Source organism: Rhinolophus sinicus, chromosome 16, assembly GCF_057876585.1.
Source record: "Rhinolophus sinicus isolate RSI-liver-muscle chromosome 16, RSI-T2T, whole genome shotgun sequence".
NCBI lineage: Eukaryota > Metazoa > Chordata > Mammalia > Chiroptera > Rhinolophidae > Rhinolophus > Rhinolophus sinicus.
In genome coordinates this window covers 182,015,658-182,034,376 of record NC_142516.1, presented here as the reverse complement: position 1 = coordinate 182,034,376, position 18,719 = coordinate 182,015,658, and positions in this window count along the sequence as shown.

Below are 18,719 nucleotides of genomic sequence, written 5' to 3'. Positions count from 1 at the left end.
TTCATAGCATTATTCAAAATTGGGAAGAACCCAAATGTCTATTAACTGGTGAACCTATAACCAATTTGTTGACTGCCCATATCATGGAATACTCTTTGGAAATTTAAGGGCATAAACTGCTGATTCATACAAAAACATGGGTAAATCTCAAAGCACTATACCAAGTTAAAAACTAAAAACTGTTAAAAAAGACTATGCTGTAGAATACCTTTTGTTAGACATTCAAAGAAAGGCAAAATTATAATGATGGATAATAGATCAGTGTTATCACAGGCAGGGGATGTGGCTAGAAGACTGAATTCAAAGGAGCAAAAAGGAACTTTTTTGAGTGTTGAAATAATCTATCTCATGATATTGGTTACAGGAAGGTACATATTTGTTAAAACTCATCTATTTTGTAGTTACATATGATAAATAAATAAAATTGATCAAGAGAACAAGAAACAAAGTTACAGATTAATTCAATTATTGTGGAGGCATACAATGAAATCACTAAAGATGAGAAAGAATAAGTTATTTCTGCATGCAAAGGCATAGAAATATGTTTTATATATTGTTACATCAAAAAACAAGACATGTATGGCATATAATTTAAGTTGTGTTTTAAAATAGGAATGCTCGGTGTGAATATGCAAATATATAATCATACATATGTAGATAACATATCTAAAAATTTCTCCAAAATCTATTTTATGATGATAGGAAGATAAGGCATTACACTGTTTATTTCACACAATTCATTGCTGTGTGATTTTAGTTCACATAACGGAATTATTTAAAATTAATTTTGGTAACTTTTTTAAAAAGATAAATCTGTAGTATTAAAATTTACAACATCATATTATTATTTTCAACTAATGCTAACTGTGAGACACTGGTTTATGGGAAGACTAAGGATAAATTTGTGGATGTCCATAGATGGATTTCTGCCTTGGAAATTTCACTAAAATTCCAAATCCATAAATTCTTTCTTGAGAAAAAGTATTATGGTATACTATATACATATAACTATCATTTTTTAAAACATAAAATGATAAATTACACATTAAAATTCTCACTGCAAAATGTTTACTTCTTACTTCTCTTCCTCTTACTTTCATCTTTTCTTTGTCAGATCATTCTGAGTGGAAATAAAAGAGGGTGTGTGTGTGTGTGTGTGTGTGTGTGTGTGTGTGTGTTAGAAATGGAATCATTGAAAAACATGAGAAATGTTTTAACTTCAGCTCAGAGATATGTTTCCTGTCAGAAGTTTTCAAGAGATGTCAAGTTTAATTGTAATGGTTTTTATAAAGATTTTTACCCTGCATCCTTCTTAGCTTTTCTCAAAGTACACTAATCAGACTACATTAATTGTTGAAAATGAAAAAAATTGTGTTATCTTAGTGTTTGATGAAGATTTTAATTTATTTTTAGTTCTCAGCAACAACTTAAACACAAAGTATTTTGCTTTCTACAAATCACCAAATGACCTTGTCTGAATTAGGATAATCCCTAGTCACCTGTTAGATAGAAGCACTTAGCTTTTCTGAAGCAAACTGAATACCTCTGGAAAAACCTGTAAAAAGTCGTTTTGCATTTCTTTTACACTCCATTTTTCTCCTCCCTAAAAAAAAAAAAAATATATTGGGCACTGAAACTCCGATGCTTCACCATTCTTATTTTCATTACTTTTAAAATTTCCATTATGAACAATTGATTTTTTATGTTTTTCATTTATATTAGTCATTCTCTTATATTACTGTTGCCCATAAAACCTTTACATAATTTCAAGAAATTTGTGTCTGTGGAATTCTGTCACGTTGAAGTCAGTTATTTTCATAATTCTAAAATACTACTTGATATTACATTATTATAGTAACAGAATAAGTTACATGTCTTTACTAGCTCCTATATTTTTCTTATATTTAACAATTATTTCTTCATGTCCTGATATTTTTATTGCCATCTTTTATTTGTCCAAGCATCCATTACTTTTTACCTTTATTCTAACAAATATTCTACACCAGTATTTTATAAAAAATAGAATTATGTTAGAACAATAGAAATTTACTTTTTCAGACTACCTCAGCTTAGCACTGAACAAGAAAGACAAACATGAACAAATATGTATAGATGTTTTTTTTCCTCTACAAAAGAAAGTTTTTATAAAACTACAAATACTAAAAGTAGTTATTCACTGATGTTTACACATTCCGGTTTTTCTCGGTGCTCATAACCAGACTTCATCTGACTTTCCAAAAGTTCAAGGTTTTCTTTTAAATGTACATCTCAATTATTTTGCCTTTTAGTTCAGAACCATGCCTTTTTTTTTCTTATCATTACCTTCCTCACTCTTTCAAATGAGATACCCAAGTTTTGCCTCAGTGACCTATTGTAATATCTCAATTTAATATGGCAAAACTCTAGTTTGTACTGAGTCAGAATCCAGTCAGAATTTCTGCTTGAGTGATAGGAACACAAAGGATGGAAGCAGTTAATTTTAGAAATAATTCTTAATTCAAATGAAATCTAAATGATGAAGCTTAATTTGCATATCTAGGATATAACTTTTACACTTAAGTAAAGGCACTGTTAATTTTATTCTCTCCTTTTCATTTACTTATGGTTAAATTCTTCAGGATTTCATTAAGAACATGGTAACTGTTTTAGTATCCTTTTAATTAAATTTTGGTTTCAATTGATAGCTACTGTTATTGACAAATATTTTGTTTTACTTTTATGTCCAGATATTTTACTGTGCCTCTCCTCCAGAAAAAGTCAAATATTTAATATAGTTACAGAATCATACTATCAGTCAGTTCCTTGAATTGTGTGATTTAAACACTTCCGATTATGAAAATGATCTAAGATGAGTACACTATGGCACAAACACTATATAACTATTTCACTGGGACTTTCAACTCACATAATAACTTTTAAGGGTATTCAATAAGAAATAATACTATGGGTTGTATAGATGCGCACACATACACATATGTAGGTGTGAAAGCAATTTTAATAAGAATGCATGAAGATTTTACATTTTTTATTTGAATCATCAATACTTGCAAAATCGAAATTAAGTATAGATTTTCAGCATATCCAGGCTTTCTGATTTTTGCTTAAAATCTCATGATTTATGATACAAATATACTTTCAGGCTCAATGAATTATTTTATTGCAATATGGTTAAAATTTGCTGTACATGTGCTCACACAACATTAACAAATGAATTATAGAAGAGAATGCTTGTTGATTTAAGGCATCCATCTTTGTTTCTTAAGACTAAAGCCCTGGATATTATGCTTGGAGTTTTTAGGGCATAAGCAGATGTGCACATATATTTGTTTTATGTATGTATGTTTTACCTGAAATGTTTGAAGTCTAACTTTCTTAATGTGAATTTCTTCCACATTTATTATTATTGATGTTTTTCAATTGAAATTTTAGCGTGTATTTGCATTTCTTTTATTTTCCAGGTTTTCCTAGCTAGCAATTATCCTCAGGAATATCAGTGATAGTCATCTATATACTGTTTTTCACAGATTTGAAACACTTTATTTTCTGTCAGACTTTAAAAGCCAACTTGTTTTCAGCTTCTTCTTTATAGTTACACGTTGTAGGCATAACTAACAGCCCAAGTGCCTTTGGAGAGGCTTCAAAGTAGACAATCTTTATTGTCTACGTTAAACTATAATGAAGTGGACATTGCTTCGAGCTAGTTACTTTTCCAGAAGGATATCAGAGTATTTCAAGCATTATGACCGCTCTATGAATAAGTCTATGCTTCTTGAGCTTTTAAAAATATCTGAAACTTTAACAATTAAATATATATCCCAACATTTTTCTTATAAATTTCCCAAACCATAAATGCTAGAGATTGTAGATAATCGTTCCTTCTCTGAACATTTACTGAATGCCTACTCTGTGCCAAGCACTATTTTAAATGCTTGGTGACGGTGTGAGGACATTCTCTCTAGTCAGTAAAAATATCTCTCTAAAGAAAAAATATCATTTAAATAAAGATGAGTGATATAGATAAATAGAACAAAGTAATATAAGAACAATGCTGGGGGTGAAACTTGTATAGGCAACTCAGAGATGGTCTTTCTGAAGAGTAATATTTGAACTGGGATCTGAAGGAGAGAAAGTATATGGGGACATCTTGGAGAGGGGCATTTCAGGAAGACATTATATCAAACTCAAAGCCTTGATGAGGCAATAAGAGACTGAATGAAATGGCAATGTTCAGGGCATGTGAGAGACAACAGTCGTATGGGATGCCGCGAAAAGGGCCGATGTGATGCAAACTCTTTCTTGTGGGATATGGCCGGGATTTAGATTTTATGCAGATAGTAATGGAACCTTACAGGCAATATCTTAGTCATTATTTGAGAAAAGTATATCATGCAAGTTGCCACTCACTTAACCGAAACACTCAAACTATTAGATTAAGTACCAAACTACAGTGGGAGTCAGTTGACATTGTATTAAAATTGCTCACTGCATACAAATATTTATGAAAATAATTATGTTCCTATATTGCTCACCGTTAGCTAATATTTGTCAGTTTTTGTATAATTTCTCTTCATTTACACAGAAGTATTTTATTTATGGTACCAGTCCACTTTCTTTTATTGTACTTAGCATATCCTTTACTAAATTATATAATTGTGAAGATAAAGCTAAGGTTTTGCTAATATTAAGTGCCATGATCTTATAGATGATGCTCATATCCTAGCTTGATGGTCAATGGACCAAAACAAGATTCTGAGATGAGTGGAAATTAATGACAGTCTTGAAATATTCTTGTAAAGTCATCATTTCATTATTCAGCATTTGCTATGAACTAATGATTTAGATCATTTAGTTAAATTGTTTATTTATTTGCTATTTGGCTTATTCATTGCTTAAAAGCATTTTTATTCTTTGTGGGGAAAGGAAGAGAAATAGTAATAAAATAATTAGTCAGTCTAACTAGTATATCCTGAACATAAAAGCCCAGTTGTTGGGGAATTTAAAAGACCTTGTGTATTGGGTTGTCTTAAGATGCTGAGAGAGAGCTGTCTGCTGCCCTGTGTATGAAGACAATCTAAATTTTCTGTATAATTTTCAATAATTTACATTTAATACAATTATTAGTATGGTTACATTTAAAACTTTCAGCTTGATTTTTTTTCTATTTGTTCATCTCCTTTGTTTCCCCTTTCTTTTGTTCTTGCTTCCGCTTTAACTCCTTTTAATAATTTCATTTGATTTCCTTTTTTGACTTATTAGCTAAAACTCCTCGCTTTTCTATCTTAGTGGCTGCTTTAAGGCTTGCAGTGTAGATCTCTATCACACTCTACCTTCAAGGGTTGTTATACCACTTCACACTGTAGAAGACCCTTGAAACAGTACACTTTTATTTGTCTGATCCTGACCTTTGTGGGGTTCTAGGAGACGGGTATTTGGAAAGAGATGTCTGTATTGTGATGAAAATTCCACTTGTAAGGCACCAGTAATTACAGTATGAATGGGGAATATTCTGGAAAAGCAAATGTTTTCTCCCAGTTCTTCTGGCTTATAATGTATAATTCACCTGGGCTACCATTAGGCAGATGTAGGTCATTGTGTATTATTTGCTTCAGATCTTCAATGACTGCATCACAAATTCAATTCCTTTTACAAATCACTTTTGAGAGAGAGTTTTTCTCTGAGCTATGCCAGAAAGTTAACTTTGTTAGTCACTTAAGTTTGTGCATTATCATAGTTTTGGGGGAGGAAAAATCAGCAGATATGATAAATTTATACACTGGATTATTTTCCTGTTTGTTTCCTATTGTTACTTATTATTTGTTCATTAATATTTATGGTTGTTACAATACTCACAAAAGATATGACAGAATTTTCAGGGAGAATAAATAACAATAAACAAAATAAGTAATTTAATGGAAAAAGGACAATATCAAAATTTAATGATCTTTCTCTTGCTATGTTGAAAAGAACTCTTATCTTTAAATTTGAGCCAGTCACAGATTCAAGTAAAGAATCCAAGATTTGTTGACAGAAGAAAGCTCTCCCCAGTTTGCATGGAGAATAAGTTTGGGTGTTTGCATGTAGGATGTTGGCTTACATAAAGCATTTACCTACAATAGATTTCTTGTCCTACCCCGGCCCTGAAATTCAACTCTAAAGCAAATTTTGTTATGCAGGACTTGCATACAAAACTGCTTACATATCTGTCATTGTCCTCCACAAGGCAAGCTTTAAAACTGTACTATATTTATTATGCAAATTTTTTTGAAATCTATGGTGCAGGTGCCTCATGCCTTTCAAAATTAGTTTGCATATTAAATGTAGCGTAGAAAATGGCCCACAAACTTTAGCTGCTTTGGTTTTAATGAGAGGCTGTGGAATAAAATGTATTGGATATTCAGGGTAATTCACACACAATGGAAACAATGGGAAATACTCTAGTACACCCTTTGTTTCATACTATACGAGTTGAAGAGAGCAGCTGTTACCCAAACATGTTTTCCTCAATTGTTTCATTTTATTTGAAAAATATCGGAACTAGAAAAAAATGAGCAATCATTGCTAGAAGCACGTTTGTCTGACTGACTTGTTTTTTCTCTTTCAAATATGCTTTTTTGTAAGTGACATCATTTGACTCAGGATGTGAAATATACCTTTATTATGACTGTATAATGAGAATGGACAAATGTTTTATTAAAAAAAAACTTATCAGGAAAACAAATCACTGGAACATTATTTTATAAATAGAGTGAATTTAAATAAATAAGATGTAAATCAGCAAATAAGTTGATGCATAATTTCAAGTCCTACAGAAAGGGAATAATTACTCTAGTGCTTGTTTCTATGATGGAGCCTGGCTTACGTGACCATAAGTATAAAAATTTAATTTTTAAAATATTTGCAGAGGGGGGAGAGTGTCAGGGGGAGGGATGAGTAGCCACAGTACAGAGGATTTTTAGGGCAGTAAAAATATCATGTATGGTATTATTTTGATGGATATATGTCATTACACATTTGCCAAAACCCGTAGAACGTACAACACCAAGAATGATCCCTAATGTAAACCATGGATTTTGGTGATTATTGTGTGTCAATGTAAGTTTATCAATTGTAGCAAATATATAACTCTGGTGGGGGTGTGTTAATAATGGGGTTGGCTGTGTATGAGGGGAGGCAGGGCATATATGGAAAGTTTGTGTACCTTCCTCTCACTTATGTTATAAACCTAAAACTGCTCTACAAAATTAAGTTTAAAAGAAGTACTTCCAGGTAGTATTTAAATATTACTTAAAAAGGTAACTCAGAACTTCCAGTGTCAACTCCAATGGGTAAAGAGCTTAGAAGTCATCGCTCCATTCTTTCAAAAAGAAAAAGTTGAGTAAAATAAAAATCAATGGCTTTTGTTGGACCCTTGAAAGAACTGCAGTTTCAGGTAAAACTGTCACTCCAAAATGTGGCAAGAGAGGGAAATTCAGAGATGCAATTACCTGAAGCAGGAGCTGCTGAAGCCATGAATTGGTAGGAACACTTAGATGATGTTGTTCACAAATTGCTGGGGGTTGATAGTGAACTAGCAAAAGAAGGAGAAACTACTGGGGAAGGGGAGGGGACACACTTAGGGGAACATCACACTTTTATGGGTTGAACCTTGAGGAACTCCACCAGGTCCTAGAGTGAACATCAGAGGAAGATTCCCCCATGGCTATGACAAGGGAATGGAAGATGCAATTATAATGAAACACACCTAGAGTGATTTTCAAACCAAAAACCTGCTGTCCAGGGTAACAGACTTAACCAGGCCCTTATCCAACTTGGAGGAAAGACATTTCTTTGTCTCCAACTCCCTTTAGGTTTCACGTCTCATCTAAAGGGATTGGGGAGGGAAAGGAACTTCAAAAAAAAAAAAAAAAAAGTGAAAGTCACAGACAAAGGACATAGGTCCACTCAAAGACTAATATTAAATCACAAGCCTATTAAAGCCCCCACTTCCCTGATACCTTCACACCACACCCGTAGGGCTCCAGTATAAAACTGTGGATTACAGCTGAAATAGCTACAAGAAACAGGTTCAATAGAAGTCAAATTTCTTAGGAAAACCGAAGACATCAGTGGAGGGAGAAACAAGAATCCCTCATGTTGAATATACTGCCTTTGGCTCCTAGAACTATAACAGACATTAATCACAGCAGAAATTCCAGCCAGCATAATCTATAATCTTACATTAAAGGACCATTTACATCATTTTCCATTATCCAATGCATCGTATCTGGCTTTCAACAAAACATCTCGAGGCATGAAAAAAGGCTAAAGGAATGCAGAGTGAAGAGACGAGGCCAACATCACAACCAGACTCAAATAGGACACAGATTTTGCACTTATCAAGCAGGGAATTTAAAATAACTATGATTAAAATGTTAAAAACTCTAATGGGAAAGTAGACAACATGCAAGCACAAATATCATTTGGTGCAGAAAAAACAATTTGACAAAATCCAATCCCCATTTATGATACTCTCAAAAACTAGGAATGAAGAACGGAGAGCCAAGATGGCAGAGCAGATAAACACTGTGCCAGCTTCCTTTCATGAACATATTAACATCACAAGTAAATTACAGAACAATCCACCTAGAGAACCATCGGAAACCTAGCTGAACAGAAGTTTTATAACTGAGGATATAAAGAAGAAACCACATGAGACTGGTAGGAGGGGTGGAGATGTGAAAGCAATTTGCCTCAAACCTCTGTGTGGCGGTTGGGAATCAGGAGGGCTATCATGGCCATGGGGGTTCCCCCAGAGGAGTGAAGGACCCCAGCCCCACACCAGGCTCCCCATCCCAGAGTAGAGGTGTCAAGAAGAGGAGCCCCCACAATATCTGGCTGTGAAAAACAGTGGGGGTTCCAAACATCTGGGTAGGACAGAAGGCGGAGGCAAACCCAGCCATCCTTTGAAAGGGCCCTCACACACACTCACTCACAGACACTCACCCTGGGGTCCAGCACAGAGTTGGTGAGTGGGGGATGTCAGAGGCATATGAGAGGCAGACTGAAGTGTGTGGCTTCGGCACAAGGGGCGGAACACAGTCACCATTTTCCCTGTGTAGAATCTTCCTTCCCTGCAGTCAGCAGTCCAGCACCATCTTTCCTGTGTTGAGTCCTCCCCCAACATGGCCAAATCAGAGTCTGATTGGCCTGGTGAGCTCTGCTGGGACTACACCCTGCCCACCCCCCCAACACCTGGAGGCACTTTCTTGTTAGCAGCCAGCCCCACACAAATTTCACTCTTTTTTGGAAAACTATCAGAATCCTCAGGCCCCAGGTGGGTGGTGACTGAACTCAGTGTGCTCTGAGACTTTTGCTGAGTAGCTCCCAGCTCAGCACTGGCACCAAACCAGAGTCTGCAGAAACCTGCCAGAGCCCTTAGCAAAATAGTCATAATTGTTTTAAATTCCCAGTCTGATCATTCCAACATCTGTGCCATGTCTGTTTCTAATACTGGCTCTGTCACTTTAATTTTGTTTTCGCCTTTTGGTGTGTGTTGTAGTCATTTCTTCGTATCCTGATATGATATTTCAGGAAACAAGAACTTCCCTTAGTGATGTGATGAGGAGGAGAGAGGGGAGAGGGAGTGTGCTATAGTCCTATGACTAGATCTAAGTCTGTTAGTGAGCCTATACCTCTGAATTGTAATCTTCACTAGAGTTTCTCAGTTCTTTCTTCCTCCCTCAGGTGAAACAAGATGGCTACAGTGGGCAGGAATTGGGCATTTTCCTTCCCTCAGGTCAGTTGGTCTCTGATAATACCCCAGCAGGTTAGGCCCTGCTTAACTAGTTTTCTTTGAGAGAAGGCCATGTTAAGAAGAATAGAATCCTTTGACATATTTCAGGAGGGTTTATTTTCTCATCCCCCTGCCAGAAGCACAGGGGAATCCCCCCCGCCCCCCGCCATGGAAACTGTTCAAGGTTCTAGTGATACATCTCACAATGGAGTGGGAGACTCCCCTCTATGACTGGGTCCCCCTGAAGCTTTTAACTCTCAATATTGTCAGGACTGAGCCTGCAGTGATTTTTAGTTATGGGACAGGTTTTCCTTCTTTGGCTCTGGGTTCTGTTTCCCACCATGAGTCTGTGCTCGCTAAGCCAGGACTTCTGTATCTGCCTGTCTCTCCAGCCTTGCAGGCAGCTGTTTGCCCTCTATCCTCTCTTGTCTTATGAATCTAAGAAGAGCTGTTGATCTTTCAGTCTCTTCAGCTTTTCACTTGTTAAGCAGAATGCAACTTCTATCTACCATACCTGTGGAATTGGAAACCTCCCCAGTAGTTTTTAACTCCCAAGATAGTCCACACTCCGCCTTCAGGAATTCATCAAAGTTTTTATTTAAATGTTCCTACTTGCTTCACTGGCTTTCACTTCAGTTAAGCTAATCTTTTATCTGAAATTCTCCTTACTCACCTGTCTCTCCAGGTTTTCGGGTGGTGGTTTGCCCTACTACCTCAATTCTCTGGTAGATCTGAGAAACCATCTATGAAATAAAACAAAATAAGAGCCTGGATATCTATGTGAATAACTGCCTAAGCTATAGTTCTTTAAGTTGGTTGTACATTAGAGTCACCTGAGGAGCTCTTCAAAATCTAAACACCTAAGATGCATGACAGACCAATTAATCCAATGTCTCTGAGGGTGAGACCAACCATCTGTATCACAGGTTCACTAGTAATAGCTGTTTCACAGCCAAGATTGAGCTGCAGGCCCAAGAATGGAGCAGGGTGTTTAGACCAAGAAGCCCTGGTTTGAATCCTGGCTCCTCCTGGACTTTGTACTGTGAAGCTGGACAAGCTAGTGAATTGCTGTCACAGTTCCCTCATCTGGAGGAGGAGGATAATTATATGTGTCTCACGGTTGTGTTCTTGGCACGTACTAAGTACTATGTATATATGACTTTTTTTTTTTTTTGTAATCGTTATTACCACAGACTTAAACAATTAATTGAACACTAGGGGTGCCCCTGGAATTCTCTGTGTGTTCTACTCTAATGACACACTGTTCTTTCCATCCCTGGAAGTGGTTATTAACTTGAATATTTGGTTTACTATGGCCTCGTATTTTTTCTATTTTATAATTTTCCTGCTTTTCTTTATTGTCATATTACATTTGTACACCTAAACAATAAATTGATTTGTTTTCATGTTTAACATTTTTATAACAATAGACTCGTACTGTAGGGAATGTAATGTGCCATACTTCTTTAATCTACATTGTATTTTTGATATTTACTTATGTTGTCATAGTTGCCTGTAGCTTTCCTTTAGAGGGTTCCACAGTGATCCATTGTATGAATATACCGCAATTAGTGTATTAATTCTACTGTTAATGGATATTTGTTTTATTTCCTGTTGTTTTGTTATTGTAGTCATGGAAAAAAGTGGTGATAAAAACACTCTAGCATGTGAATCATGGTGCATGTTCACAAGAATTTTATAGAAGATATGCCTACAAATGAAATTCTTAGATCATAATTTATGTATATAGTTGATTTTATTGGGCGATACCAAATTGTTTAATACATTGGTCTTACTAATTTGCATTTCAGTAGATGAATGTAAACATTGCTTTACATTCCCGCTATTCCTTGACATTAGACAATTTTAAAATTTCTGTCATATTGAGGGGTATGGATCTTTTATTTTCTTATTTTTTAAGTGCTCATTGAAGTCTTTTGTCCATTTTTCAGTTGAGGCCCTCCTTTTTCTTTACCATAAGAGATTTAAACAAAAAAAAGTTGAATATCAATTATGTGTCAGTTATATCTGTAGTGAATGATTTCTCCAAGTTTGTGGACTGCTGTTTCACTCATCTATATGGTCAATATATAAATAATAATAATAATAATAATAATAATTCTTACGTTTTAAATTAATAATATTTTTCAAATTTTGCATATATACGTATTATTTTTACATCTTATTCAAAACTAAGACTTAGGTTTTAGATGAGGTCTAAAGTTATTCTTTAATACTAAGTTTAAAGTTATTTCTCTGTAATGTTTTCTAAATGTTTGATAGTTTATTTTTCTCATTTTGATCTTTAATTTACCATATCATGTTTTGTATATGGTATGAAATAGAAGTCTTATTCTATTTATTTTTCATATTCCTAAATATTCCATTATTTTTCAAACCCAATCAATTTCCTTACTAATCTGCAAACTCACTCTGAGATAAATCAAGTTTCCTCCTATGTATTTTCCCCACTGAACATTCTATTCTGTTTCATTAATCTATTCCTGCACCACTCACCAATACCAACTGCTTAAATACTAAAATTTTATAAGTCTTGATATCTGGTTAGAAAATACTTTTCATTTTTTGCTTGTTCTTTATTTTCTTTAAAATACACTTTCAGAAATTTAGTGTGTCTTATTAGAGAGGGTTTCACGTTAGTGAAGTCCTTTACAAGTTTTTCATTTAGAAAGGAGAAGCAGACTTCTGGAACTTTTTATGATAATCCCCAAAATAATAGAAAAATAGTTCCACATTTATTCCTGCTATAAAATGTGCCTCTGAGCTTTACCTCCTCAGGGTAAATTCAAATTATTTTCTTAACTTGCTCACTCTTGTCTAATATTTAGTTTGTCAATATAACTTACTTCTACTTTCACATGCTTACTGTTTTGGAAATAATTTATATATAGATAATTTATATATATATTATCTATATATATATATATATATATCCTCAGGGTTCTTCCTGTCATTTATATAAAAGATTAAATCAACTGAATAATATACATTTAGTTACAATTCTTCAAGATATTTAGATGGCTGCAGCTTTTTCTACACATTAATAGGTATATTTTGAATTCCTCACATGCATACAAACATATACAAATATACATGCCTAAATGTATAAAATATTGTTATATATTTTTTTATGTTATGCATTATTAGAAAACATCCCTTAAAAAATAGAGAGCTCTGGAGAGGTTTGAAAGCCTCAACTTGAAAGATAAAGTTAAAATACTGATAAAGTATTTACTGATCTGATAACTGTGGTGGATATAAAGATAAACTTATGCTTATCTTGTTTACCAGAACTATTGAAATTATCACTTTATTAATAACTCATATTAGAATATAAAATAATGTGTCAAATATCATAAGAACAATAGGGAGTTCTATCAAATCCGGGAGGAAGTAGTTGCTTATGAAGGGCAATAAGAGAAATTTACATTGGAAAAATTGCTTGGAAAGGCAGCTAGGAATTTGTCACAGGTTGGCTGCTCAGGTGAGTAGACCATGAAATAGGGATTCGTATGTGGGGGATTATTTGGGAATGATATTGGGATTATTAGTATGGATGGGAATGGGAAGAAGCAAGACTGCATATAGGGAGAAGTAGGTGGAAACATCTGAAGGACCACAATACCAAAGCCAAGGAGACTTTGGAGCTGGGATAATCCTTCATTGTTATCCTGAGATGGGATATGAGACTGGACATTTGCACTTCTTTGTTGGTCAGTCACTGGATGTGGACTATCCCAGAAGCAGTTATGATCTTGGGCAAGGCAACTCAGACAGCCATAAGCAAGGGCTTTGGGTTAAAGGCTCTGCAACCTTACTTTCAGGAGTTGGAGGAATAAATACTTCAGTCCTAAGGGAAAGTCTGAGAGGCACATTCACCACATCCATTATAGACTCCCGCAATCAGAAACAGTAGGCAATATAATTTTAGCATATGCAACAGCATTAATATACAAAAGCACACACAGAGGGACGTGCAGACAATTTTCTGGTTTGGCTGGAACTTAAAAAGAAGCAAAGAGAATAAATGGTTAGAAATATGAATTTTTTTCTCGACATCACTGAGACAATTGAACATTATTATTTTCTTTGACGTTTACTTTGAAGACACCTTTAGCATGGCATTTACCTGATTATTAACAGAGATGTCAATAAGTGAGAACTAGAATGAACCTAGAAATGGACACAAAACAAATCAAGTATTGCAGTATTCCAGGTGAGAGGTAATGGGGATTCCTTGTGTATTATCAGCACACATGAGAAGAATGTAGTTGATTACAGAGCAAATACGTAACGTAAATCGTAACAGCAAGCATGTCATAGGAGGTTACTGGATACTAAGCATAAGTCATTTCATCTGATTCATAATAATACCAAGAGTAAATATTATTGTTACCATTCACATTTTACAGAAGAGGATTCTGAAAAACAGTGTTCAAGTAGCATGCCTAAAATAATGTCATGTAGCTAGTAAGTAGCTGAGCCTGAATGCAAATGCAGACTTAGAGAGAGAGAGAGAGAGAGAGAGAGAGAGAGAGAGAGAGAGAGAGAGAGGCGAGTTCATACATTCTCAGGCTGAGTAGGTAGAAGGCTGGATGACTGCTATAACGATAATCAGGGGGAAGTTACAAGTGTTATCTCAGGTGGCAAATAGTGATAGAACAAAATATTGATTTATAAGAGTAAGAACAAAGTTTGGGGACAAAAGCATGAGTTGGGCTTTTAATTGTATATATTTTTTTGGTCTGACAATTCATCTAGGTAAAATTAGAAATAGAATACAAAAGAAAAGTTTAAGTTAGAGTACAAATTTAGTAGTTTTGTTTAGCAGAGATAATTTTGTAGGCTTTAATACACTACATAACACAAATAGCTTTAAATGCAATCCTGGAGAGCTACCCAAAGTGATGGCATTCCAAATTAAATAAATATTAGTTTCTTTTAGATACTAAAATTCCAATTACTATTACTTCATGTGCTTTGATGACTGTTGTTTATTGCCTTCCATTTTATGTTTAGTGTTCTCTTGTCTGTAATATTTGATTTATGATATATGTAATTTGACAACTGATAATCTACTGTGGTTTTACTGACTTTTACTTCTTAGAGTATATCACTCACTTGCCGCTTTCAGAAGTTCAGAAATCAACATAATTACGTTTTCCCCTACATGCTTATATGGTCTATTAATAAGGATATTTAACACCATGGACATCATGTAGCAACAAAGGGATAATACTTTTGATTTTTACCCATCCTCACCACCAAATGTTCCTAGTTACCCACACATTTTTCTCCCATTAAATAGATAGCATTTACTGCTTCTGGAGTTGGAAAGATATAGCCTAGTAGAAGTCAGTACTTGGGTGTTAATTTTTAAGCAGAGGATTTTTTTTTGTTTTTTTGTTTTTGTTTTGTTTTGTTTTTTTATATTCCTTGGAGATAGTGATTCAAAAGTAAACACATTTAATTGGCAGAAGTATGACTCTATTAAGAGAAAAACATTTTCTCTGAACACTCAAAGTTGGACAGTAATAGTATAAGTCTGAACTAGTGTAGAATACAGAGTGTACAATAAACATCTAGTTGATATGAATTATGACATGGATTCTATTCAGACAGGATGAGAAAGAAAACTGTTGTTTGAGTGTTAAGAGTTTAGTAAGCTACTCCATGGTATTGCTACCGAGGCATCCATTTTTAGGTGGCCTTAAACTGGCACTCGTCCCCTCATACAAGTGAATGTCCCAGATAGCAATGCACAGAGTCACAAGCACATGTGAGTTCCTGATATGACTTCCCAACTCTCCTTGTGATTAACCGTCTCCCCTGACTCCCAACACTGTATGCCTATGCACCTCTTAGACAAGGCCCCAGCGGGGTTTACACAAACACTACTCTTTTGGTTTGACAGGACCAACCTGGCCTTATTTGGGAACTTCAAATATTCCACCCTTGGACCTTAAAAAGGGCATGCGCCCCAGGTCCTGTCTTTGGTCTTCAGTCTGCCTTGACCTCTCTGTATGGCCCCCCATGGCTTGCTGGGAACTTCCTCCAGAATCTATAATACACATCTCTATGTTAGTTCCTCTTGTGGTCTATTGTTGAACTGAGGATCACCATCAGTAACTTTGGGCTCCACGTAATAAGTGTTACTTTGACAAATTCATAAGGTTGAGTCTCAGGGGTGAGCCAATAAGAGAAGAGGAATGCAGATTAGAACTGACTCTCCGTTGCTGCTTTGTTCATATTAAAAGCCCAGGGAGATGAAGGTAGAGACACCCATCTTGGCTTGGAGGAATCTGACCACATTGTGTCTGGTGCTCGATTCCCCCAACAAACCCTACGGATGCTACCAATCTCTGCTAATCAATGCACTGGTCAGGGGGCAGCATAACATGGTAGCAGTAGAGTAGTAAGAGCAGGTGTCTGAGCGTATTGAATGAGGTGGTGAGTGTTAAGAATTTAGAGGGTTTCTTGTAAAACTTAAGAATTTTATTAAAATGGAACAAGAAGCCCTTGAAGCCCATATACACAACAGCCTTTTGATCTGTTGTGCTTTTTATACAAACTGCTCGAGCTGCTATTAAAATACACTGTGGAGTTGAGAATGGAGCCTAACAGTGGTAAATGAGAGACGAGTTACTAGTCCATAGTAATTGTTCACTTTAAAATGAGTGTGGCTTTGACTATGGTTGAATAATGAAATTGTGACAGGTAACCAGGTATATGGATTATATTAGTCATAGCATTGGAATGACATAATAATGAAATTGTTATGGGCTGTACAGGGACATAGAAGTATGATGGATCATGTCACAGTTTTAAGTAAGAACATGAGAGTGGGGGTGTTAAAATTTGTTGAGATGAGCTCATAATGTTAGACTTTATGTTACTAAGTATCTGTAACCAGTAACTACATCACTTTGCCTTATTTTCATGCCCTTTCAGTGACCTCCTAGTAAATTTCTTCCCCCCTATAGGTCATCTATAAGGAAAACAAGTTAGTGGTTAGGCAAACAGAAAAGTCTGACCTACCTCCTATAATACCTCTCATTGTAAATGAATTGATTGCTTCTCTGGATACATACTTTGCGTTTTGTGAATTTTAATCAGTGGAAATCATCCTTTACAATTGCAGTCAACAGTGATAACTGACAAATCTTATATTCTGGTCCCCTTAGATAATATAACAAATTCAAAAAAGTAAAAGATACTAGCAGAACTAATCACTTAGAGTAAACGCCCTAGACCACAGTTCTAGTTCCATTCAAATTTCCATATCCAGCCAACTGCTGTATACTCAAGAAAAATAAAATAGTTTTTTGTGGTCAACAAGAACCATCAGCATTCTTCTGGGGAAATTAATTCCTCTCTTTCTCCCTCTTGTCCTTCTCCACTGTGTCTTGTTCCTGGAACGATTCTGGAATAAGTCACTTTGCCAGCGAGGGCTCTCCTTAATCCCTGAAGGCCCTGGAGTTCTTCCAGAGATGATTGTCGGTACAACCATATAAAAAGATTTGCTCTTCAGGAGATTCCCATTATTTATTATTTTCAGAAACTACTAAAGCTCCATTGCTCCATTAAAGCAGAAAACATTTGTCAACCATCCATGGCAATGCCTTATCTGCAGTTTCCTGTCTATAGTTAAAAAAAAAAAAAAAAAAAAAAGGTTCAAACCTAACCCAGTGAAACTGCTCTGTAAGCAATCTCACTGAGCCTAGCTCAATTTTCTACTAAAAACTTGGTGTAAGGAGAGGAAGATATATTTTCATTTTAAGATATACCTTTCTTAAGAAAAATCATTAAAGATTGAAAATAATACTATACCTGTTGCTATGGAGTGTGATATACATATTTTTTTTTTTGCCTTAGATTTAATACACTGATTTGCACTAAGGTTACATTTTAAGGTATTCTAATTAATAACATATACTCCAGGGATGGTTTATGTGAACACTTGAGAGACTAAGCAGGAGTGTATTGTCCCAAACATTACAATTGCTACAAATAATTCACCATCGATGATAATAGGAGACAGAGAGAGAGAGAGACTAGAATGTTGTACAGTTTTATGAATATTATATAAGGATGTGACACCCCAGCAGTTTAACACACTGAAGTGACGCCTGAGTCCCAGGACCCCATTCAGACCTGAATCTCACCACTATGTTAGTGGAGTTGTGGATTTAATCCACAGAGATGCAGGTACTTAATCAACTAGAGATGTAGCTAATTGTATAACAGAAATAGTGCCGTTTTTCTCTGATCGCTGAAAAAGGTCTGTATGGATGGCAACATGTGGTCTTAGTTTTGCATTCATTGTAGCCAATCAGGTCGTATCATTATGGAGGGAGGGGTCACGAGTCTTTTTCTTCCTCTAAATCTGTAAGTTCCAGAGATCAAGTAGGGACACGATAAGGGGAAGAAGCAAAGTAATATTTATTTAATATAAACTAAGTTTTAAACTTTATATTAGAATTGCTTTGTACTTGTTATGGTGGATATATGTCACCTGGGGCTCATGCTAAAATGCAGAGTCTCATTCAGTAAGTCTGGGGTCTGGCATGAGCTCTTAGCTGGAGGATTGCTCTTACTCTGCACCCAATAGGAGGGTAATGTGTTAGTATACTTATGTCTATACATAATTTAAAAATAAAACAAATGTCTGTACATGGGGAATACTTGTTTAAAGTTGTAATATTGTTAAAGATTATCAATAAAATATAGGAAAATTATTAAGAGAAATATTCTTTTCCAGTACACTAAATCTAAAGGAATGGGAGATTAGAGATATCCTGTATAATTCTGTGGTAGATGTGTGTCTTTAAACTTTCTAATGATAATTTTGAGTTGATTACTAAGCACTTTCTGTCTTGATTTAATTCTGCTGCCTCCAGACACCAGACAAGCCAAATAGCATGTG